The following is a 24,871-nucleotide window of genomic DNA, read 5'->3' as shown; positions in this document are numbered from 1 at the left end:
TGTAATATGGATGTGGATGTGGCTGTGTGGTCAGACCAAGCTTCTCAACCATCTCTAAGCTTGCAAGGTTGTTGCAAGTCTCACCATCAATCATAACACGACAACGTCGTTCCTTCACAACAAAGTATGTTTGGAACAAGTTGTTGAACTGGTTTTGCTCTACCTTCTCCATTTGAGAACTGAGCACGCGCTGTGCAAACTCTGTAGTACATGCGGGAGGTGACGGTGATGACGTTGTTGTAGTAGCGGAGGAGGAAGGTTGTGTGCACGCTCTAGTGACCGCTTTTGCAATTATTTCATCTATCCTTGTAGTCAGTCGGTCCATGATGTCCTGCATTTCACACTTAAAAAAACTCATTGTTTGGCATTGTTAGCAATCAAAATAAATGCCCTATCAACTATTTATTGGTCAGTGGAATCACACTCTCACATGTCTTACCAAGTTCTTACAAGGTTCTTACCAACGCAAAGCAGTGGACGGTACAACCAGTGGCTGGTTCGTGATACCTGTGAGGGTGTGACACTAAGATTGCAAGGGTCTTTTTCTGTACCGATCTGAAGTATATGTGGAGCTTGGGAGGCACGAAAAAGAACAAATATATATATGTGGCACACAAGTCAGTGACATACAATAATATTAAATAAATGTCCAGAGCACTTGTCCTAGTTGTTGGCCTATATGTGTTTCTATCACCAGTTGTGATAAACAAGAGAGGAAACAAGGATGAAAGGAAACAAGTATTAAAGGTACCAACGGATATGAATAAGGCAAAAGTTACCACAAATAATAGAGCTATTGAGTGTTCCTTATGTGCTCCTTTTCGATATCTTCTATTCTCTTTTACTATTTTTTCTTTTATTTTTTTGTCCAATCTTTTTTTTCTTGCTTTTGCTCTTTTGAAAAAAATTTCTCAGCAAGGAGCACACAAGAATAAACAATAAAAAATTTGAGCTCAATTGAATAAAAGATGTGGCCTATAGAAAATTAGGACTGTGCTAAAAAGCATACCAAAACTTGTGGGCCCAGAAACTCAATTTTCCTAATCGAATTTCACAAATCTAATTTTTGCAAACCCAGCAAAGCTGGGATGAAATAGATCTAAAATTTTCTGGCGTTCTCCGTATATATAAAATTTTCTCCGTTTCGAGTTCGGATGCAAAAGTTATGACTATTTTAAGGAAGCTGCTCGAATCAGGGTTTTAGTAGACACAAGATGCAAACCGATGGTGATATGGAATAGCGGCGGGTGAAGGGATCAACACAAACTTGAAAAGAACACAATCTAAACCAGCAACAAGACTTTGATCTAGGACACAAACTCAACAAAGCGGACTCTGAAACTGAATCATGCAAAGGCTATGGCGCGGATGGTTATAGGACAGGAAACAAATATGGCATTGGACTATGGGATAAAAGAAAAAAACACTCGAACTAAGGGTAAGATGCGAACTTGATGGTATATCTAAAGCTCTGATTACCACTTAATGGGGACAAGGGTCCCGATCTTTTGTTAGGTTCTAGATAAACAACGATTTGTTCGGAGAGCGACACACCGATCCGGCTTCAGATCACAAAGACCCAAACCCTGCAACCTTAGCACCACGTCTCTTCTGGTTATCAACCGTGTCACAATTCGGTTGACCTCGCCAAGAAGGCAAGAACAAGATAAAACGCAACTCAATTGAAGTGACAATTGCAGATGAATGATTAAGCACTCGAAGTTGGGGTCTTGCAAACCGATAACAGCGACTGTTCAATGACAGATTGATCTAAAACAAAACCTAAAACCTAATGTAGTTGGTGGCTACTGATTATATAGCCTAAGAGATGTCCAAGGATCCCTCTTCACATCCTAAAGGTGTCCCAACACGTTACAAGGCCCAACGGCCCAAAAGACGACAACGCAGCGCCGTGACAGATTCTGGACGTCAACTTTTTTCGACGATTCCCATTGATTCTGATGGAATTTTGATGTGGGACCACTTCCATTGGTTTTCTTATGAAATTATCTTTCCATCCATATGTGGATCATCAAAAACGGAGTTCAGATGTGTCCTAGGCGTCCATTTTATTGCAGACTGGTCCTGACGGCCGAGGCAGACTCGAACTCGGATTGGACTGGGCCTCTGGCTTGGCTTGGACGTCCTTGCTGGCCTCCTAAGGTGGTGGCCAAGGAGGAGGACGTCCAAGGCCATCTCTTAGGCGTTCTCCATCTTCTTGGGGGCGTGCTCCAACTTGGGGCTGGGTCCTAAGGATGTCTAACAAGCCCATGACGATAGTGTAGCTCCCGCCAGAAATAGCGACAGAATATATTGGTGATTTGGAGGCCTTGCTGACGTGATATTGAGATGGAACCAGATCTATTTGAAATCTTATCAAACGAGCTTTCCATCAAGTGCTCATTGACCTCGATCGCACTCCGGATGGATGTGTTATGGCCTTCCCAATAAGGCACTGTCGGGCTGCCGACGAACCGAAAGTTCAACTTTGATGAACTTCCATTATGAAACACATTTGAATCTACTATCAAATAGTGGCATGTACATGTAGAACCAAGTGAATTATAACCAAAGCCACTATGCAAATGTTGGAATGAGCGCATCTTATAATCATTGTTCGTATCTGAAGGTGCCATGTCCTCATCAGACTCTAGCCTCCTGACTATATAAAGGAGGGCAGGGCTCCTTAGATGGGAAGGAGAGCAAAAAAGGGAGAACACAATGCAACACTTTACAATAAATCTAACACAAAGGCTAACACCGAACTGGACGTAGGGCTATTACTCGATCACGGTCGAGGGCCCAAACCAGGATAAATCGACCGTCTCTTGCGTTTACCGTCGAGTTCTGCATACGCTGAAGCCTGAACAAACTGCCCCGGGTACCCCCGTGGCAGGCTATCGGTGGTGAAACATCGACAGTAGGTTACATCTATGGCCGACCATTCTTTTGGTATTGTGAGGCACGAGCGAGTGCACTCATACGGGCATTGGACTTCATCGATACAAGCGGATACATAATCCGTGACATCAATTACCATATATGGCTACAGAGGTATGTTAGTGTGTGTGGCCCGATCGATCCCGACAGTGATTCCGATAGTAATTAATATTTATTTAGCTAGGTTTTCAAGATCGTAGTTTAATTGGGTTCTAATTTTAGTATGTACGGGTTTGTGTGTTTAATTATTGTCATGCATGTAATTCGTATAACATTTGTTGGGCAAGTAGAAATATACATTCCGATGTCATATTGGTCTCAAAATTATTCCCAGGCTTGCACGTGCCACGTGTGAAGGAAACACCAAGTTTGGGATTTTTTGGAGAAGGTTTGCTACTTTCTGAGGTTTAATTGAATTTCCGCGCGACGACACCGTTTAATTATAGGTTGAACTGAGTCTACCCACGAAAAGATCCAGAATAGTGCCAAACTTTTACACAGGCTCTAATGTGCCCTAGGGATAAGAATTTTGTGGAGGTAGATGAAAAAAATCTATTGGGTCCAAGATGAAATTCACCCTCGTTTGTCTCATTCGGCATAAAGAAAACTATAATAAATAAAAAAAAGATCAGAAAAACTGTAGATCCTGTGTGAGGTCTTAATTTGGGTGTACATGCTTGTCAAAAAAAATTCAAGCCATTTCGACATAGGCGGAGTATACATGCTTCATAGAGGTACACATGCTCTTTCATCGAACCATGACTATACACATAGGTTATCAAGGTTTCTGTGGTTCATAAGCATTTCGATGTCGTATTCATCTCAAACTTTTTCTTAGGCTTGCACGTGCCACGTGTGAAGGAAACACCAAGTTTGGGATTTTTCGGAGATGGTTTGCTACTTTCTGAGGTTTAATTGAATTTCCGCTCGACGACATCGATTAATTATAGGTTGAACTGAGTCTATCCACGAAAAGATCCGGAATGGTGCCAAACTTTTACACAGTCTCTAATGTGCCCTAGGGATAAGAAATTTGTGGAGGTGTATGAAAAAATCTATTGGGTCCAAGATGAAATTCACCATCTTTTGTCTCATTCAGCACACAGAAAAATATAATAAATAAAAAAAACTGATTAGAAAAACCTAAGATCCTGTGTGGGGCCTTAATTTGGGTGTACAAGCTTGCCAAAACAATTTCAAGTCATTTCGACATAAGAATACATATGCTTCTATTTATTCGGTATATCAAAGAAAAATTTTAATATATATAAACATCACCGTCGGTTTCAAAAAATTGGCATTGATGAGAATAAACCGACAGTGATACTAGTTATCATTGTCGGTTTATCTTTGAAAACCGACAGTGATGAGCTATTTACCGAAATAAATTAATAATTTATAAAATAGAACAAAAAAATTTGGGCCGCCTGGGACTCGAACACGGGTCTCGGGGGCTAAGTTGAGGGGTCTTAACCGTTGCGCCATTAGGAGGAGTTCGAAAGAAAACAGAAACTTATTCTACTTAACACCTAACTTAACACCTAACTGCTACACAACATCACTGTCGGTTTGGGGAGTGACCCGACAGTGATATACCCCATCACTGTCAGTTTGCAAGCAAAATCGACAGTGATGAGTTATTTCCCGAAATAAATTAATAATTTATAAAATAGAATAAAAATTTTTGGACTGTCTGGGACTCGAACATGGGTCTCGAGGGCTAAGTTGAGGGGTCTTAACCATTGCGCCATTAGGAGGAGTTCGAAAGAAAATAAAAACTTATCCTACTTAACACCTAACCGCTACACAAGATCACTGCCGGTTTGAGGAATGACCCGGCAGTGATGTACCCCATCACTGTCGATTTGCAAGCAAAACCAACAGTGATGAGCTATTTCCTGAAATAAATTAATAATTTATAAAATAGAACAAAAAAAATTGGGCCACCTGGGACTCGAACACGGGTCTCGGGGGCTAAGTTGAGGGGTCTTAACTGTTGCGCCAGTAGGAGGAGTTCGAAAGAAAACGAACACTTATCCTACTTAACACCTAACTTAACACATAACTGCTACAACACATCACTGCCGGTTTGGGTAGTGACCCGACAGTGATGTGCCCCATCACTATCGGTTTACAAGCAGAACCGGCAGTGATGAGCTACTGCTATAAAAGTGGCACGGGTTGAAATTATCCCAATTCATTTCAATCCCACGCCAACCCCTCCCCCTGCGCCGCCGGAGCATCACCCCGCGCCGGAGCACCGCCCCACGCCGTCCACCACCCCACGTCGGAGCACCGCCCCATGCCGTCCACCGCCACAAGCCAGAGCACCACGCCGTCCGTCCCACCGCCGAGGCCTTTAGGAGCACGCGGACAGCTGCTTTCTCACCCCCACGGGGAGTGCGTGGCTCACTGCCTGCTATGTGTCTGATGAAATATCCCACAACTGCTTACTTGAATCAGTTTGATCATGCAGTGTGTGCTATCATATAGTTTGATCATGCAGCTGTGAATGCTAGAACCTAGGTTTGCCACACAGTGTGTGCTGTCTGTTTCTTTGTATTTCTGGACGCATTGCTAGTAAGTAGTACATTGTTACTTAGTAGCACGTTGCTCAGTTCTATTCATCAATATACTGATAAGAACAAAAGCGTAATTTTATTTTTGGTTACCAGGATAAACATAGCAGGGACTCGTAATACTTGACAAAAATTGCTCTTTGAACGTTAATGGTAGTTTGTTTTCGGAGTACTTGCATTTTCTTTGTGAAACAAACTTACGTTTTCTCTGTAAAACCATCTTGTGCATCATTGGAGCTTGGCTGGATACATATGTGAAACCAATGACTGGCCTCACCTCGTAGCTTACAATTACAACTGCGCTCCCATCAGGCGGATACTCAATGTTTTTGGAACTGTGCCACCAATGCTCAATGTTTTTGGATGTGAGGATGGAGTATATATACATTAGACCTATAGAATTAATATATGTCCAAACTTGTCATGGAATTCTCCATGCTATCAACAAAAAGATGCATAATTATTAACTTATGCAAGATCACAAGTAAAAAATCTCTAGGAGTATATCCAAAAGTCTTTAAAGACTCCTATCTCTAGCCCCCAAAAGTCTCAATGTTGGGGGATTTATAGTGAGACTGAAGACTCTGAGACATCTCTAGGAGTATATCCAAAAGTCTTAAACTGGCTCTCTAAATCATCATTTGGTTTTTAATGAATAAAAAATATTATTTATATCTTTCCTACATCTAACAACTATTACTAAGGCACATGAATAGCTGTTTTCCAAACACTCCTATATATGCAATGGTTGTGTGTTATTCGTAAATATATTAAATTATATAAGAATACATCATGTTTGAATGACAACCTAATTTACTTAAATGTATAAGCAACCATAGCATGGTATGTAGTGCATGTTGGTCACATGCCTGGGATTTATCAAACCTGGGAAGATTGCTATGCTCAAGTCAATCGCTACCCTGGTAATTTGCACAAAAAATATAACACAGAAGCTGAAGCTTTGAGGGCCTACTATAGTCATCTGGCCTACCTTGCAAACCATGGGCAACCGGCCTACTATGGTCCAATGAATGCAAACCATGGCCCTCCGCTATCACTGGAGATCAAAGAGAAGCCACCCACCGGAGATGTGAAGATTAGGAGAAATGCTCCTTAGTCTTGGAAAGATGTCATACTTTTATTTATGGCTATGGTCATCGCTTTTCTTATTTGGAAGTTGATGTAGGCTTAGTTTCGTAGAACAGTAGGTGGACTTTGTTGTATGTGGTCAATCAAACAATGAATTTGTTCTAGGTGAACATATGCTATTATTTGACTTTGTTGTATGTGGATTTTATTATTAGACTTTGCATTAAACATATATATGAACATATGCTATTAGTAGTTGTCCATGGCCAAAACTAACCATGATCGTGTCACAGTCATGACTCATCGTCGCCTGTTACCCCATCGCCGAAGAATAGATCGACAACAAGAAGCGGCTGATATCGCTGGGACGGGAGAGCCACATGATCCGACAAATGGTGATGGTGTCAATCAGGTCGGTGAGAACGAGCAGCCATGGACCCCGTCTGGCCTGCTCGATCTAGGTCAAAATGACCAAGATGGCCAGGTAACTTTGGTATCATGTGACTATGTAGCCACACACGCTAATCAATTAAGAGGGTCATAGCTTACTTGGTGTCTCTAGCAGGAGCCTCCGCTAGCCGAGGAGCCAGAGGGTTCAGGTAGCAGGAAGGCCATATCCAAGCGAGGCGTGTCAAAGATTCCTGTTGGTAGGAATGCACACTGGCACATTACTGAGTTCGATGAATTCGGGGATCCACTCGCACCATCTATAGCTTTGACCAAATACAAGACTATCCTCAGGTTACTTGTTAGGGACTTCATCCTGATTAGGTATAAGAAGTTGATTGGAAAAGATGATGACCCATGGAGGGTTTCTGAAAGTGAGAAGAATTATATATGGGATGTCAAGATCTCAGAGTATTTCACTTTCCCAACCGAGTATGATAGGGAGTTAGTCAAGAAAAAAGCAAAATAAATCATGGGGACATGATTCAAGAATTTCAAGGGGACATTGTATAAGAATTTTGTTCTCCAAAATAAAGAGCCAAATTTCGATGGTGGATAGTTTAGCAAGCAGAAGGACTTCTGGCAGCATTTCAAGGAATACAGGTTATCTGAGGAGTACTTAGCACTAAGCAGGAAGAATAAGGAGAACTCACAGAAAGCGATGAATCCACATCATCCTGTCTCTCATGGCTACGCCAAAAAGATGCCAGAATTTGAAGCAGAACTTCAAAAGATGGTTCGCCTTGCTGAGGAAGGTGTTCAGGTTAAGACAGCCGATTGGGAGCCTAGATCAGTATTATACTGTATGGGGAGGAATGTACGGCACACCGAGGATGGGAGCTTTAGCTCCATAAATGAACCCATGAGCGAACTCATCCATAGGATCTCCCAGGCAACTGAGGAGGTGAGGCAAGGGACTCGCACTTCTAATAGGGTGAAAGATGTGCTCACCCAAGCACTCGGAACCAAGGAGCACCCTGGTCGCACTAGAGGAACCGGTGTTGTTCCTTAGAAACTAGCATTCCCCCAAGAATCTAACACTTACCGGAGCCGCTCGAGAGGTAGAGCGGAATAGGAGGCAGAGTATTTGAGGCGACTAAAAGAGATGGAAGACAGAATGGAAGCACGGATTGAGGTGACTGTTGAAGCACAAGTTGAGCAAATTTTGTTATCCAAGAGGTCAGGAGTACCACAAAACCCTACTCTTACTGCCTTTAGCCCACAGTTTAGAGGTCGCAGCAGCTGTAGATCGACCCTGCTCAATGAAGAAGAGGCGAATGTGTTTCATCCAGTGGACAGCATCACTAAACCCATCAATGTCAAGTTGTACATCCGTCAGGAATGGACAAAGGACAAGGTGGTGCTTGGCCAGGCCTGACCTATGGGAGATGGGACAATTAATGGCCGCCCAATTCCACAGGGGTACGCTCATGTCACCATTGAGAGAATACTTGATAAGAAGTTTAACAAGATACCCATTGAGTACCCCATAGCAGAAGACAGGCTGAAACTTGATCAAAACAAGGGCTCTCAAGTGGCCTGGCGCAAGCACTTTATTAAGCTTGACCATCAATTGTCCTCTAATGATGAGGACGACTGCGAGTCTTCGCCCACCCACAATGATCACACACCATCTCCCAACAGAGATCACTCCTCTCCTCATCTGGAGCCATTACCCTCGAGAAGACAGAGGTCTCCTTCTATTCCTCCTCGTCCGACTCCATCTTCATCAGCCCTGAGAAAAGAGACTCCTACTCCTCCTCCTCTCCCTCCTCTCCATCTTCATCAGCGCCGGGAAAATAGAATTCTCTTTGCCATCCTCCTCCTCCTCCTCCACCTTAGCCCAAAACAAGATCAAGGACATCCTCGCAATCGTAGAAAAGGTCCTTAGATTCGGTCGCTAATGCTCCCAAAGTGGACCAACAGAAAAGAAAAAGGTCGTTCAGTGGCAGCATTACCACCTTGATGAAAGAAAAATTTACAGCACACATCTCGAAGGAAGATTGTGTTAGTTTCTTCAATCTCTATGCCTCACTGCCTTCGTATTTGCTGAAGTCCGAATTCGAAAGGCAAACACAGAATAAATACGCTACAACAAGAGACGAAGAAATACACAATAAAGATTTAAGGAACATACAGAAGTACGTCGAAGACAACCCAGGATTAACCATGGAAGAAGCCGTGAACATCTATGATGATGTACAATGGACGGAAACACCGGCAATGAAGTATGAAAGGGCAATCTTTTAGTTCCCGATGACGAGTATAAAAATTTGACAACATATATGTGCCAGTTGCATGAATATTACATGGCTCAAGCAATAGAGATGGATGACTTTGGTTTTGAGGTTATTATCCGTTCGCCACATGTTTTGCATTATCCTAAAGAAGAGAAGTTCGATGTCGAGTGGGGGTGCTTGTTCTAGCTATATCAGAAATGCTCTCTCAATGTTCAAATATTGACGCTGTGGACTATGTAAGTACCCTACACGCACGGTATTACAATTAACTACTCTCTCGAGACAAATTGTTAACTTTTGAGCACTTCCCATGATTTTATGTAGGTGTATAGCAAAATTTTTTATTCTAAAAAGCAAATGGGATTACATAGGCTTCTTGGACCCCTTGCGAGTCAATGAGAGGACATGTCTAGGCCTCTATGGATGTGATGTGGAAGACCTGAAACAGAGATTGATTGTTGTTTTCGACGAATTCACGATGAAGAAGAAAACCCACATACTTCTAGCCTACAACTACGAGTATGTGTTCTCGGCTTTTAATTTTATGCTTATTTTTTTGTTAAGATTATTCGATAATTAGGATTCTATGATTGTAGCAACCATTTCGTCTTCATTTGTGTCAATCTTGCCAAAAATCTTATCGAGGTGTGAGACTCGAAGAAAAAACCATTTCATCATTTGGATGCACTAGTGGCAGTGCTGAATTAGTAAGCGATCCTAATAACATATTATTTTCTAATCACACATACCGCTTTCTAATGTTTCTCCCTTTAATGTTGCTCAGTGTTCGAAGAAGACATATCGGTGGGACGCCGATCCCATTCAAGGTTGTCGAAATGGAGGGAAAGTACCTGTCACAGCCGGCGGGAAACAATGAATGTGGGTTTTATGTAATGTGGGCAATGCTTCGCTACATCGGCGGGAAATCGGAAGAAGCCGATAAGTTGGTGTGTATAATCCCCATTTCATTTATGTCTGTTAATAATTCAACAAAATGATTTACTGTTCCTATTTGGGTATCATCTTTTTTGAACTACAGCGCAAGAAATATAACCACCAAAGGCGGTTAGACATGGATATCGTCGCACTGCAATCGGAGCTCGCAAAATTCATCTTAGCCGAGGTATTGGAAAAAGATGGAGTATTTTCTATTGCACAATCCGTGAGGTACAAAGACCAGTATGGCCCAGAGCGGCTCGCCAGATTATTGTAAGAAGTCCGAGAACATTTTTTTTATTTTGAGGGATCAAGATCTGGATAAGAACATTTGAACAGTAACCGTAATATTTGTAAAGTTTAATATTGATAGACCTGTCCTCTACGTAGCGTATATAAAGCGAAACTCGTTTCCACGAAAAAATATAAATTAAAATAAATTATAAAACAATAAAACATTACTATCTTCATCCATGTGTTTATTGATGGACCTGTCCTCTACGTAGCGTAGGATATTGATGACAATCAGTAATGCCCTGAAAACGAAACTGGAGTTATAACTAACAGCAAGCAAATAGTGTCTTCCATCTGTTTTTAATGTCATATTAGCTTGTACTAAATCAAACATTACTATCTTCATCCATGTCAAAAAATTCTTATAGTTTCACAATAAATTATAGATTATATAAAAATATTTCTCATAGTGAATCTAAAAGCATAAACCTTATGCCAAACTTATACAATTTTTATAGAATTGATGGTCAAAGATACAACTGTTTGACTTAAGATAACGCTAATACGACATACAAATGAAAACGTAGAGAGTACATGTCTTCTAATGACCGTTTTAAAAAAGTCATATAGCAAAAGAGGACATCTCACATTGGTCAACTAGAGCAGAATCTTGGCAACTAAGGTTCTATATATTAATTAAGCAGTTCATGCATTTTAACATAACCATCAATGTTGCGATTGGGACCTGACTAAGAAAATAAGTACGAGCTAGTAGATGGTAATATAATATAGGTCATATACTAATATAATATAGGAGATATATAACATTACGGCCCCACAGGCATCAGCACAGAAACTCTAGGGCCAAGCAAACTGCTGACTTGCCGAGTGTTATGAAACTCGGAGTACTCATCGTGGAATCGTGACTCGCGAGAGCCGCACTTATCAGGAGTTCAGGACTCGGGAGTACCCTGGCAGACCTGCTAATTGTACACGCTTGTATAATGCGTCAAAGTGCAAAAGGGCCTGCAATCTTCGCAAGGGCAACCACGAAGCCCACTTTGCTGTTTCCCATGATAGCTGGGCTGCGCTAAACGATGACACGCATAAATCGAGAAATAGTCTAAAGGGGCATCAGCACTATGGCTTGCGGGGAACGGACCGAGCGACCAACTCGGGATTTAGTACCAAACCGGCCAGCGAAGGACCCAAACGCCAGCTTATAAGCCGAGCTGCGGGCGCCGTATTGTCTCTTCGGAGACATCCGATAAAATTGGAACGATACAGAGAAGATTAGCATGGCCCCTGCGCAAGGATGACACGCACAAATCGAGAAATGGTCCAAATTTTTTTGAGATTTTACGTGCTGGCCCCTGGCCGTCTTACCGGGACGCCCCTGACTGTGATTTCCCTTGCGCATATGCCCCTGAAACACTCAATTCGGGCCCTCCCAACTTCTGCTGTCCTGCATCAAGGTCCAAAATCTTTTTGCACATTCACATGCCACTCCTTGGCCGCTATGTTTTTGCTTGCATATATGCCCTCAGCCTCTCTTTTTTTTTGGGCAGCTATTCACCCTCTGGTCCCTGAATGCTCGTTTTTCCTTGCACGTATGCCCCGTAAGGGCTTAAGGCCGAAAGTTTCTCTTTAGGTCTGCATACATAGCTGCACCCCTCGCTGTCCAGCTTCAACCGTATCCAACAAAATATCCATTAAAACATTAAATCCTGCGATTGGGACACATTTTGTTCAGAAATATGATATGTTTTCCGTTAACAAAGACACAATGGACTCTTAGATTTTACTACACTACATGATTCTGGTCAGAGTTTTGTCAAAATTAACATTATTTCCAAGAAGCACAGGGTTCTCCTAATGATATTATTACCATGTGATTAACGTGTATTAAGTGATATTAGTGTATTTTAAAATAGATTAAGATATTAGAAGTAAAATTGGAACTATTAGAGTGCAGTTACACAAGTTAAATATTATAAGATCACTTGTTTTTTATTTTCTTTCGCGCGATACGGGTTCACGCAGGCAACCAAACGCTCTCTCTTCCCAGCCGGACTCTACACGTACAGACAACCAAATAACAATAGCTTGGATCTGCGCAGCCTGTCCTACGGGAGCGAGCCCGGTTCCCAGATGCGAGCCAGGCACCAAAGAACCAAACGCGCCCTAGTGAAGAATCCCAACCGGACAAGAAACAAGTGTGTACTAGCCCCTTGTGAAGAAAAGAAGGGTAGCTGGGAGTCGATGGCAACCGCTGGTCAAGGATATTGATGACAATCAGTAATGCCCTGAAAACGAAACTGGAGTTATAACTAACAGCAAACAAATAGTGTCTTCCATCTGTTTTTTTAATGTCATATTAGCTTGTACTAAATCAAACGTTACTACCTTCATCCATGTCAAAAAAATTCTTATAGTTTCACAATAAATTATAGATTATATAAAAATATTTATGATAGTGAATCTAAAAACATAAACCTTGTGCCAAACTTATATAATTTTTATAGAATTGATGGTCAAACATACAACTGTTTGACTTAAGATAAAGCTAATACGACATACAAATGAAAACGGAGAGAGTACATGTCTGCTAATGACCGTTTTTAAAAGACATAGTAAAAGAGGACATCTCACGGCCCGGTTCGCTTCGCTGAAAATACAAGTCGGACACTGTTCCGGCTGATTTGTTGTGAGGGGAAAATGCTGTTCCGGCTGCAAATATACAGATTACAAGACAAGCGAACAGGGCCCACATTGGTCAACTAGAGCAGAATTTTGGCAACTAAGGTTCTATATATTAATTAAGCAGTTCATGCATTTTAACATAACAATCAATGTTGCGGTTGGGACCTGACTAAGAAAATAAATACGAGCTAGTAGATGGTACTAGTAAGAGCCGAAAGGTCATATACTAATATAATATAGGAGATATATGACATTACGGCCCCACAGGCATCAGCACAGAAACTCTAGGGCCTAGCAAACTGCTGACTTGCCGAGTGTTATCAAACTCGGAGTACTCATCGTGGAATCATGACTCGCGAGAGCCGCGCTTATCAGGAGTTCAGGACTCGGGAGTACCCTGGCAGACCTGCTAATTGTACACTTGTATAATGCGTCAAAGTGCAAAAGGGCCTGCAATCTTCCCAAGGGCAAACACGAAGCCCACTTTGCTGTTTCCCATGATAGCTGGGCCGCGCTAAACGATGACACGCATAAATCGAGAAATAGTCTAAAGGGGCATCAGCACTATGGCTTGCGGGGAAGGGAACGAGCGACCAACTCGGGATTTAGTACCAAACCGGCCAGCGAAGGACCCAAACGCCAGCTTATAAGCCGAGCTGCGAGCGCCGTATTGTCTCTTCGGAGACATCCGATAAAATTGGAACGATACAGAGAAGATTAGCATGGCCCCTGCGCAAGGATGACACGCACAAATCGAGAAATGGTCCAATTTTTTTTGAGATTTTACGTGCTGGTCCCTGGCCGTCTTACCGGGACGCCCCTGACTGTGATTTCCCTTGCGCATATGCCCCTGAAACACTCATTTCAGGCCCTCCCAACTTCTGCTGTCCTGCATCAAGGTCCAAAATCTTTTTGCACATTCACATGCCACTCCTTGGCCGCTATGTTTTTGCTTGCATATATGCCCTCAGCCTCTCTTTTTTTTGGGCAGCTATTCACCCTCTGGTCCCTGAATGCTCGTTTTTCCTTGCACGTATGCCCCGTAAGGGCTTAAGGCCGAAAGTTTCTCTTTAGGTCTGCATACATAGCTGCACCCCTCGCTGTCCAGCTTCAACCGTATCCAACAAAATATCCATTAAAACATTAAATCCTGCGATTGGGACACATTTTGTTCAGAAATATGATATGTTTTCCATTAACAAAGACACAATGGACTCTTAGATTTTACTACACTACATGATTCTGGTCAGAGTTTTGTCAAAATTAACATTATTTCCAAGAAGCACAGGGTTCTGCTAATGATATTATTACCATGTGATTAACGTGTATTAAGTGATATTGGTGTATTTTAAAATAGATTAAGATATTAGAAGTAAAATTGGAACTATTAGAGTGCAGTTACACAAGTTAAATATTATAAGATCACTTGTTTTTTATTTTCTTTCGCGCGATACGGGTTCACGCAGGCAACCAAACGCTCTCTCTTCCCAGCCGGACTCTACACGTACAGACAACCAAATAACAATAGCTTGGATCTGCGCAGCCTGTCCTACGGGAGCGAGCCCGGTTCCCAGATGCGAGCCAGGCACCAAAGAACCAAACGCGCCCTAGTGAAGAATCCCAACCGGACAAGAAACAAGTGTGTACTAGCCCCTTGTGAAGAAAAGAAGGGTAGCTGGGAGTCGATGGCAACCGCTGGTCAAGGATATTGATGACAATCAGTAATGCCCTGAAAACGAAACTGGAGTTATAACTAACAGCAAGCAAATAGTGTCTTCCATCTGTTTTTTTAATGTCATATTAGCTTGTACTAAATCAAACATTACTATCTTCATCCATGTCAAAAAAATTCTTATAGTTTCACAATAAATTATAGATTATATAAAAATATTTATGATAGTGAATCTAAAAACATAAACCTTGTGCCAAACTAATATAACTTTTATAGAATTGATGGTCAAACATACAACTGTTTGACTTAAGATAAAGCTAATACGACAGACAAATAAAAACGGAGAGAGTACATGTCTGCTAATGACCGTTTTTAAAAGACATAGCAAAAGAGGACATCTCACGGCTCCGTTCGCTTCGCTGAAAAAACAAGTCGGAACATTGTTCCGGCTGATTTGTTGTGGGGGAAAAATGCCGTTCCGGCCGAAAAAACAAGTTGCAAATATACGGAATACAAGACAAACGAACAGGGCCCACATTGGTCAACTAGAGCAGAATCTTGGCAACTAAGGTTCTATACGAGATAGTAGATGGTACTAGTAAGAGCCGAAAGGTCATATACTAATATAATATAGGAGATATATGACATTACGGCCCCACAGGCATCAGCACAGAAACTCTAGGGCCTAGCAAACTGCTGACTTGCCGAGTGTTATGAAACTCGGAGTACTCATCGTGGAATCATGACTCGCGAGAGCCGCGCTTATCAGGAGTTCAGGACTCGGGAGTACCCTGGCAGACCTGCTAATTGTACACGCTTGTATAATGCGTCAAAGTGCAAAAGGGCCTGCAATCTTCCCAAGGGCAAACAGGAAGCCCACTTTGCTGTTTCCCATGATAGCTGGGCTGCGCTAAACGATGACACGCATAAATCGAGAAATTGTCTAAAGGGGCATCAGCACTATGGCTTGCGGGGAACGGACCGAGCGACCAACTCGGGATTTAGTACCAAACCGGCCAGCGAAGGACCCAAACGCCAGCTTATAAGCCGAGCTGCGGGCGCCGTATTGTCTCTTCGGAGACATCCGATAAAATTGGAACGATACAGAGAAGATTAGCATGGCCCCTGCACAAGGATGACACGCACAAATCGAGAAATGGTCCAAATTTTTTTGAGATTTTACGTGCTGGCCCCTGGCCGTCTTACCGGGACGCCCCTGACTGTGATTTCCCTTGCGCATATGCCCCTGAAACACTCAATTCGGGCCCTCCCAACTTCTGCTGTCCTGCATCAAGGTCCAAAATCTTTTTGCACATTCACATGCCACTCCTTGGCCGCTATGTTTTTGCTTGCATATATGCCCTCAGCCTCTCTTTTTTTTTGGGCAGCTATTCACCCTCTGGTCCCTGAATGCTCGTTTTTCCTTGCACGTATGCCCCGTAAGGGCTTAAGGCCGAAAGTTTCTCTTTAGGTCTGCATACATAGCTGCACCCCTCGCTGTCCAGCTTCAACCGTATCCAACAAAATATCCATTAAAACATTAAATCCTGCGATTGGGACACATTTTGTTCAGAAATATGATATGTTTTCCATTAACAAAGACACAATGGACTCTTAGATTTTACTACACTACATGATTCTGGTCAGAGTTTTGTCAAAATTAACATTATTTCCAAGAAGCACAGGGTTCTGCTAATGATATTATTACCATGTGATTAACGTGTATTAAGTGATATTAGTGTATTTTAAAATAGATTAAGATATTAGAAGTAAAATTGGAACTATTAGAGTGCAGTTACACAAGTTAAATATTATAAGATCACTTGTTTTTATTTTCTTTCGCGCGATACGGGTTCACGCAGGCAACCAAACGCTCTCTCTTCCCAGCCGGACTCTACACGTACAGACAACCAAATAACAATAGCTTGGATCTGCGCAGCCTGTCCTACGGGAGCGAGCCCGGTTCCCAGATGCGAGCCAGGCACCAAAGAACCAAACGTGCCCTAGTGAAGAATCCCAACCGGACAAGAAACAAGTGTGTACTAGCCCCTTGTGAAGAAAAGAAGGGTAGCTGGGAGTCGATGGCAACCGCTGGTCAAGGATATTGATGACAATCAGTAATGCCCTGAAAAAGAAACTGGAGTTATAACTAACAGCAAGCAAATAGTGTCTTCCATCTGTTTTTTTAATGTCATATTAGCTTGTACTAAATCAAGCATTACTATCTTCATCCATGTCAAAAAAATCTTATAGTTTCACAATAAATTATAGATTATATAAAAATATTTCTCATAGTGAATCTAAAAACATAAACCTTGTGCCAAACTTATATAATTTTTATAGAATTGATGGTCAAACATACAACTGTTTGACTTAAGATAAAGCTAATACGACATACAAATGAAAACGGAGAGAGTACATGTCTGCTAATGACCGTTTTTAAAAGACATAGTAAAAGAGGACATCTCACGGCCCTGTTCGCTTCGCTGAAAAAACAAGTTGGAACATTGTTCCGGCTGATTTGTTGTGAGAGAAAAATACCGTTCCGGCTTCAAATATATAGATTACAAGACAAGCGAACAGGGCCCACATTGGTCAACTAGAGCAGAATTTTGGCAACTAAGGTTCTATATATTAATTAAGCAGTTCATGCATTTTAACATAACAATCAATGTTGCGGTTGGGACCTGACTAAGAAAATAAATACGAGCTAGTAGATGGTACTAGTAAGAGCCGAAAGGTCATATACTAATATAATATAGGAGATATATGACATTACGGCCCCACAGGCATCAGCACAGAAACTCTAGGGCCTAGCAAACTGCTGACTTGCCGAGTGTTATGAAACTCGGAGTATTCATCGTGGAATCATGACTCGCGAGAGCCGCGCTTATCACGAGTTCAGGACTCGGGAGTACCCTGGCAGACCTGCTAATTGTACACGCTTGTATAATGCGTCAAAGTGCAAAAGGGCCTGCAATCTTCCCAAGGGCAAACAGGAAGCCCACTTTGCTGTTTCCCATGATAGCTGGGCTGCGCTAAACGATGACACGCATAAATCGAGAAATAGTCTAAAGGGGCATCAGCACTATGGCTTGCGGGGAACGGACCGAGCGACCAACTCGGGATTTAGTACCAAACCGGCCAGCGAAGGACCCAAACGCCAGCTTATAAGCCGAGCTGCGGGCGCCGTATTGTCTCTTCGGAGACATCCGATAAAATTGGAACGATACAGAGAAGATTAGCATGGCCCCTGCGCAAGGATGACACGCACAAATCGAGAAATGGTCCAAATTTTTTTGAGATTTTACGTGCTGGCCCCTGGCCGTCTTACCGGGACGCCCCTGACTGTGATTTCCCTTGCGCATATGCCCCTGAAACACTCAATTCGGGCCCTCCCAACTTCTGCTGTCCTGCATCAAGGTCCAAAATCTTTTTGCACATTCACATGCCACTCCTTGGCCGCTATGTTTTTGCTTGCATATATGCCCTCAGCCTCTCTTTTTTTTTTTGGGCAGCTATTCACCCTCTGGTCCCTGAATGCTCGTTTTTCCTTGCACGTATGCCCCGTAAGGGCTTAAGGCCGAAAGTTTCTCTTTAGGTCTGCATACATAGCTGCACCCCTCGCTGTCCAGCTTCAACCGTATCCAACAAAATATCCATTAAAACATTAAATCCTGCGATTGGGACACATTTTGTTCAGAAATATGATATGTTTTCCATTAACAAAGACACAATGGACTCTTAGATTTTACTACACTACATGATTCTGGTCAGAGTTTTGTCAAAATTAACATTATTTCCAAGAAGCACAGGGTTCTGCTAATGATATTATTACCATGTGATTAACGTGTATTAAGTGATATTAGTGTATTTTAAAATAGATTAAGATATTAGAAGTAAAATTGGAACTATTAGAGTGCAGTTACACAAGTTAAATATTATAAGATCACTTGTTTTTATTTTCTTTCGCGCAATACGGGTTCACGCAGGTAACCAAACGCTCTCTCTTCCCAGCCGGACTCTACACGTACAGACAACCAAATAACAATAGCTTGGATCTGCGCAGCCTATCCTACGGGAGCGAGCCCGGTTCCCAGATGCGAGCCAGGCACCAAAGAACCAAACGTGCCCTAGTGAAGAATCCCAACCGGACAAGAAACAAGTGTGTACTAGCCCCTTGTGAAGAAAAGAAGGGTAGCTGGGAGTCGATGGCAACCGCTGGTCAAGGATATTGATGACAATCAGTAATGCCCTGAAAAAGAAACTGGAGTTATAACTAACAGCAAGCAAATAGTGTCTTCCATCTGTTTTTTTAATGTCATATTAGCTTGTACTAAATCAAGCATTACTATCTTCATCCATGTCAAAAAAAATCTTATAGTTTCACAATAAATTATAGATTATATAAAAATATTTCTCATAGTGAATCTAAAAACATAAACCTTGTGCCAAACTTATATAACTTTTATAGAATTGATGGTCAAACATACAACTGTTTGACTTAAGATAAAGCTAATACGACATACAAATGAAAACGGAGAGAGTACATGTCTGCTAATGACCGTTTTTAAAAGACATAGTAAAAGAGGACATCTCACGGCCCTGTTCGCTTCGCTGAAAATACAAGTTGGAACATTGTTCCGGCTGATTTGTTGTGAGAGAAAAATACCGTTCCGGCTTCAAATATACAGATTACAAGACAAGCGAACAGGGCCCACATTGGTCAACTAGAGCAGAATTTTGGCAACTAAGGTTCTATATATTAATTAAGCAGTTCATGCATTTTAACATAACAATCAATGTTGCGGTTGGGACCTGACTAAGAAAATAAATACGAGCTAGTAGATGGTACTAGTAAGAGCCGAAAGGTCATATACTAATATAATATAGGAGATATATGACATTACGGCCCCACAGGCATCAGCACAGAAACTCTAGGGCCTAGCAAACTGCTGACTTGCCGAGTGTTATGAAACTCGGAGTACTCATCGTGGAATCATGACTCGCGAGAGCCGCGCTTATCACGAGTTCAGGACTCGGGAGTACCCTGGCAGACCTGCTAATTGTACACGCTTGTATAATGCGTCAAAGTGCAAAAGGGCCTGCAATCTTCCCAAGGGCAAACACGAAGCCCACTTTGCTGTTTCCCATGATAGCTGGGCTGCGCTAAACGATGACACGCATAAATCGAGAAATAGTCTAAAGGGGCATCAGCACTATGGCTTGCGGGGAACGGACCGAGCGACCAACTCGGGATTTAGTACCAAACCGGCCAGCGAAGGACCCAAACGCCAGCTTATAAGCCGAGCTGCGAGCGCCGTATTGTCTCTTCGGAGACATCCGATAAAATTGGAATGATAAAGAGAAGATTAGCATGGCCCCTGTGCAAGGATGACACGCACAAATCGAGAAATGGTCCAAATTTTTTTGAGATTTTACGTGCTGGTCCCTGGCCGTCTTACCGGGACGCCCCTGACTGTGATTTCCCTTGCGCATATGCCCCTGAAACACTCAATTTCAGGCCCTCCCAACTTCTGCTGTCCTGCATCAAGGTCCAAAATCTTTTTGCACATTCACATGCCACTCCTTGGCCGCTATGTTTTTGCTTGCATATATGCCCTCAGCCTCTCTTTTTTTTTGGGCAGCTATTCACCCTCTGGTCCCTGAATGCTCGTTTTTCCTTGCACGTATGCCCCTTAAGGGCTTAAGGCCTAAAGTTTCTGTTTAGGTCTGCATACATAGCTGCACCCCTCGCTGTCCAGCTTCAACCGTATCCAACAAAATATCCATTAAAACATTAAATCCTGCGATTGGGACACATTTTGTTCAGAAATATGATATGTTTTCCGTTAACAAAGACACAATGAACTCTTAGATTTTACTACACTACATGATTCTGGTCAGAGTTTTGTCAAAATTAACATTATTTCCAAGAAGCACAGGGTTCTCCTAATGATATTATTACCATGTGATTAACGTGTATTAAGTGATATTAGTGTATTTTAAAATAGATTAAGATATTAGAAGTAAAATTGGAACTATTAGAGTGCAGTTACACAAGTTAAATATTATAAGATCACTTGTTTTTTATTTTCTTTCGCGCGATACGGGTTCACGCAGGCAACCAAACGCTCTCTCTTCCCAGCCGGACTCTACACGTACAGACAACCAAACAACAATAGCTTGGATCTGCGACAGCCTGTCCTACGGGAGCGAGCCCGGTTCCCAGATGCGAGCCAGGCACCAAAGAACCAAACGCGCCCTAGTGAAGAATCCCAACCGGACAAGAAACAAGTGTGTACTAGCCCCTTGTGAAGAAAAGAAGGGTAGCTGGGAGTCGATGGCAACCGCTGGTCAAGGATATTGATGACAATCAGTAATGCCCTGAAAACGAAACTGGAGTTATAACTAACAGCAAGCAAATAGTGTCTTCCATCTGTTTTTTTAATGTCATATTAGCTTGTACTAAATCAAACGTTACTATCCTTCATCCATGTCAAAAAAATTCTTATAGTTTCACAATAAATTATAGATTATATAAAAATATTTATGATAGTGAATCTAAAAACATAAACCTTGTGCCAAACTTATATAATTTTTATAGAATTGATGGTCAAACATACAACTGTTTGACTTAAGATAAAGCTAATACGACATACAAATGAAAACGGAGAGAGTACATGTCTGCTAATGACCGTTTTTAAAAGACATAGTAAAAGAGGACATCTCACGGCCCGGTTCGCTTCGCTGAAAATACAAGTCGGACACTGTTCCGGCTGATTTGTTGTGAGGGGAAAATGCTGTTCCGGCTGCAAATATACAGATTACAAGACAAGCGAACAGGGCCCACATTGGTCTAACTAGAGCAGAATTTTGGCAACTAAGGTTCTATATATTAATTAAGCAGTTCATGCATTTTAACATAACAATCAATGTTGCGGTTGGGACCTGACTAAGAAAATAAATACGAGCTAGTAGATGGTACTAGTAAGAGCCGAAAGGTCATATACTAATATAATATAGGAGATATATGACATTACGGCCCCACAGGCATCAGCACAGAAACTCTAGGGCCTAGCAAACTGCTGACTTGCCGAGTGTTATCAAACTCGGAGTACTCATCGTGGAATCATGACTCGCGAGAGCCGCGCTTATCAGGAGTTCAGGACTCGGGAGTACCCTGGCAGACCTGCTAATTGTACACTTGTATAATGCGTCAAAGTGCAAAAGGGCCTGCAATCTTCCCAAGGGCAAACACGAAGCCCACTTTGCTGTTTCCCATGATAGCTGGGCCGCGCTAAACGATGACACGCATAAATCGAGAAATAGTCTAAAGGGGCATCAGCACTATGGCTTGCGGGGAAGGGAACGAGCGACCAACTCGGGATTTAGTACCAAACCGGCCAGCGAAGGACCCAAACGCCAGCTTATAAGCCGAGCTGCGAGCGCCGTATTGTCTCTTCGGAGACATCCGATAAAATTGGAACGATACAGAGAAGATTAGCATGGCCCCTGCGCAAGGATGACACGCACAAATCGAGAAATGGTCCAAATTTTTTTTGAGATTTTACGTGCTGGTCCCTGGCCGTCTTACCGGGACGCCCCTGACTGTGATTTCCCTTGCGCATATGCCCCTGAAACACTCATTTCAGACCCTCCCAACTTCTGCTGTCCTGCATCAAGGTCCAAAATCTTTTTGCACATTCACATGCCACTCCTTGGCCGCTATGTTTTTGCTTGCATATATGCCCTCAGCCTCTCTTTTTTTTTGGGCAGCTATTCACCCTCTGGTCCCTGAATGCTCGTTTTTCCTTGCACGTATGCCCCTTAAGGGCTTAAGGCCTAAAGTTTCTCTTTAGGTCTGCATACATAGCTGCACCCCTCGCTGTCCAGCTTCAACCGTATCCAACAAAATATCCATTAAAACATTAAATCCTGCGATTGGGACACATTTTGTTCAGAAATATGATATGTTTTCCATTAACAAAGACACAATGAACTCTTAGATTTTACTACACTACATGATTCTGGTCAGAGTTTTGTCAAAATTAACATTATTTCCAAGAAGCACAGGGTTCTGCCTAATGATATTATTACCATGTGATTAACGTGTATTAAGTGATATTAGTGTATTTTAAAATAGATTAAGATATTAGAAGTAAAATTGGAACTATTAGAGTGCAGTTACACAAGTTAAATATTATAAGATCACTTGTTTTTTATTTTCTTTCGCGCGATACGGGTTCACGCAGGCAACCAAACGCTCTCTCTTCCCAGCCGGACTCTACACGTACAGACAACCAAACAACAATAGCTTGGATCTGCACAGCCTGTCCTACGGGAGCGAGCCCGGTTCCCAGATGCGAGCCAGGCACCAAAGAACCAAACGCGCCCTAGTGAAGAATCCCAACCGGACAAGAAACAAGTGTGTACTAGCCCCTTGTGAAGAAAAGAAGGGTAGCTGGGAGTCGATGGCAACCGCTGGTCAAGGATATTGATGACAATCAGTAATGCCCTGAAAACGAAACTGGAGTTATAACTAACAGCAAGCAAATAGTGTCTTCCATCTGTTTTTTTAATGTCATATTAGCTTGTACTAAATCAAACATTACTATCTTCATCCATGTCAAAAAATTCTTATAGTTTCACAATAAATTATAGATTATATAAAAATATTTTTCATAGTTAATCTAAAAACATAAACCTTATGCCAAACTATATAACTTTTTATAGAATTGATGGTCAAACGATACAACTGTTTAACTTAAGATAAAGCTAATACGACATACAAATAAAAACGGAGAGAGTACATGCCTGCTTAATGACCGTTTTTAAAAGACATAGCAAAAGAGGACATCTCACGGCTCCGTTCGCTTCGCTGAAAAAAAGTCGGAACATTGTTCCTATATAGTTTGGGGGAAAAATGCCGTTCCGGCCGAAAAACAAGTTGCAAATATACGGAATACAAAGACAAACGAACAGGGCCCACATTGGTCAACTAGAGCAGAATCTTGGCAACTAAGGTTCTATACGAGATAGTAGATGGTACTAGTAAGAGCCGAAAGGTTCATATACTAATATAATATAGGAGATATATGACATTACGGCCCCACAGGGCATCAGCACAGAAACTCTAGGGCCTAGCAAACTGCTGACTTGCCGAGTGTTATGAAACTCGGAGTACTCATCGTGGAATCATGACTCGCGAGAGCCGCGCTTATCAGGAGTTCAGGACTCGGGAGTACCCTGGCAGACCTGCTAATTGTTACACGCTTGTATAATGCGTCAAAGTGCAAAAGGGCCTGCATCTTCCCAAGGGCAAACACGAAGCCCACTTTGCTGTTTCCCATGATAGCTGGGCTGCGCTAAACGATGACACGCATAAATCGAGAAATTGTCTAAAGGGGCATCAGCACTATGGCTTGCGGGGAACGGACCGAGCGACCAACTCGGGATTTAGTATCAAACCGGCCAGCGAACGACCCAAACGCCAGCTTATAAGCCGAGCTGCGGGCGCCGTATTGTCTCTTCGGAGACATCCGAATAAAATTGGAACGATACATAGAAGATTAGCATGGGCCCTGCGCTCCAAGGATGACACGCCACAAAATCGAAGAATGGGTCCAAATTTTTTTGAGATTTTACGGTGCTGGCCCCTGGCCGTCTTTACCGGGACGGCCCCTGACTGTGATGTCCCTTGCGCATATGCCCCTTGAAACACTCAATTCGGGCCCTCCCAACTTCTGCTGTCCTGCATCAAGGTCCAAAATCTTTTTGCAATTCACATGCCTTCCACTCCTTGGGCCGCTATGTTTTGCTTGCATATATGCCCTCAGCCTCTCTTTTTTTTTGGGCAAGGCTATTCACCCTCTGGTCCCTGAGATGCTCGTTTTCCTTGCACGTATGCCCCGTAAGGGCTTAAGGCCGAAAGTTTTCCTTCTTGAGGGTCTGCATACATAGCTGCACCCCTCGCTGTCCAGCTTCAACCGTATCCAACAAAATATCCATTAAAACATTAAATCCTGCGA

General features: G+C 42.4%; 6 non-coding genes and 1 pseudogene across 6 annotated transcripts; all 7 read left to right on the top strand.

Annotated features, from left to right (window-relative positions):
- The first annotated feature begins 11,713 nt into the window (after positions 1–11,713).
- On the top strand, positions 11,714–11,816 carry LOC136490306 (U6 spliceosomal RNA). Its single transcript, XR_010767596.1, has one exon. It is a non-coding gene; the product is annotated as a U6 spliceosomal RNA (small nuclear RNA).
- Positions 11,817–13,840: 2,024 nt separating this feature from the next.
- Positions 13,841–13,943, top strand: LOC136490330 (U6 spliceosomal RNA). The gene has a single exon (XR_010767618.1). It is a non-coding gene; the product is annotated as a U6 spliceosomal RNA (small nuclear RNA).
- A 1,965-nt stretch (positions 13,944–15,908) lies between these two features.
- Positions 15,909–16,011, top strand: LOC136490522 (U6 spliceosomal RNA). Its single transcript, XR_010767801.1, has one exon. It is a non-coding gene; the product is annotated as a U6 spliceosomal RNA (small nuclear RNA).
- Positions 16,012–18,036: 2,025 nt separating this feature from the next.
- Positions 18,037–18,139, top strand: LOC136490294 (U6 spliceosomal RNA). The gene has a single exon (XR_010767585.1). It is a non-coding gene; the product is annotated as a U6 spliceosomal RNA (small nuclear RNA).
- Positions 18,140–20,167: 2,028 nt separating this feature from the next.
- LOC136490365 (U6 spliceosomal RNA) lies at positions 20,168–20,270 on the top strand. The gene has a single exon (XR_010767654.1). It is a non-coding gene; the product is annotated as a U6 spliceosomal RNA (small nuclear RNA).
- Positions 20,271–22,298: 2,028 nt separating this feature from the next.
- LOC136490533 (U6 spliceosomal RNA) lies at positions 22,299–22,401 on the top strand. The gene has a single exon (XR_010767812.1). It is a non-coding gene; the product is annotated as a U6 spliceosomal RNA (small nuclear RNA).
- Positions 22,402–24,365: 1,964 nt separating this feature from the next.
- LOC136490387 (U6 spliceosomal RNA) lies at positions 24,366–24,476 on the top strand (annotated as a pseudogene).
- The last annotated feature ends 395 nt before the right edge of the window (positions 24,477–24,871 follow it).

Source organism: Miscanthus floridulus, chromosome 10, assembly GCF_019320115.1.
Source record: "Miscanthus floridulus cultivar M001 chromosome 10, ASM1932011v1, whole genome shotgun sequence".
Lineage (NCBI taxonomy): Eukaryota > Viridiplantae > Streptophyta > Magnoliopsida > Poales > Poaceae > Miscanthus > Miscanthus floridulus.
Note: the sequence above shows the minus strand (reverse complement) of the source record. Positions and strands in the feature narration are given on the sequence as shown.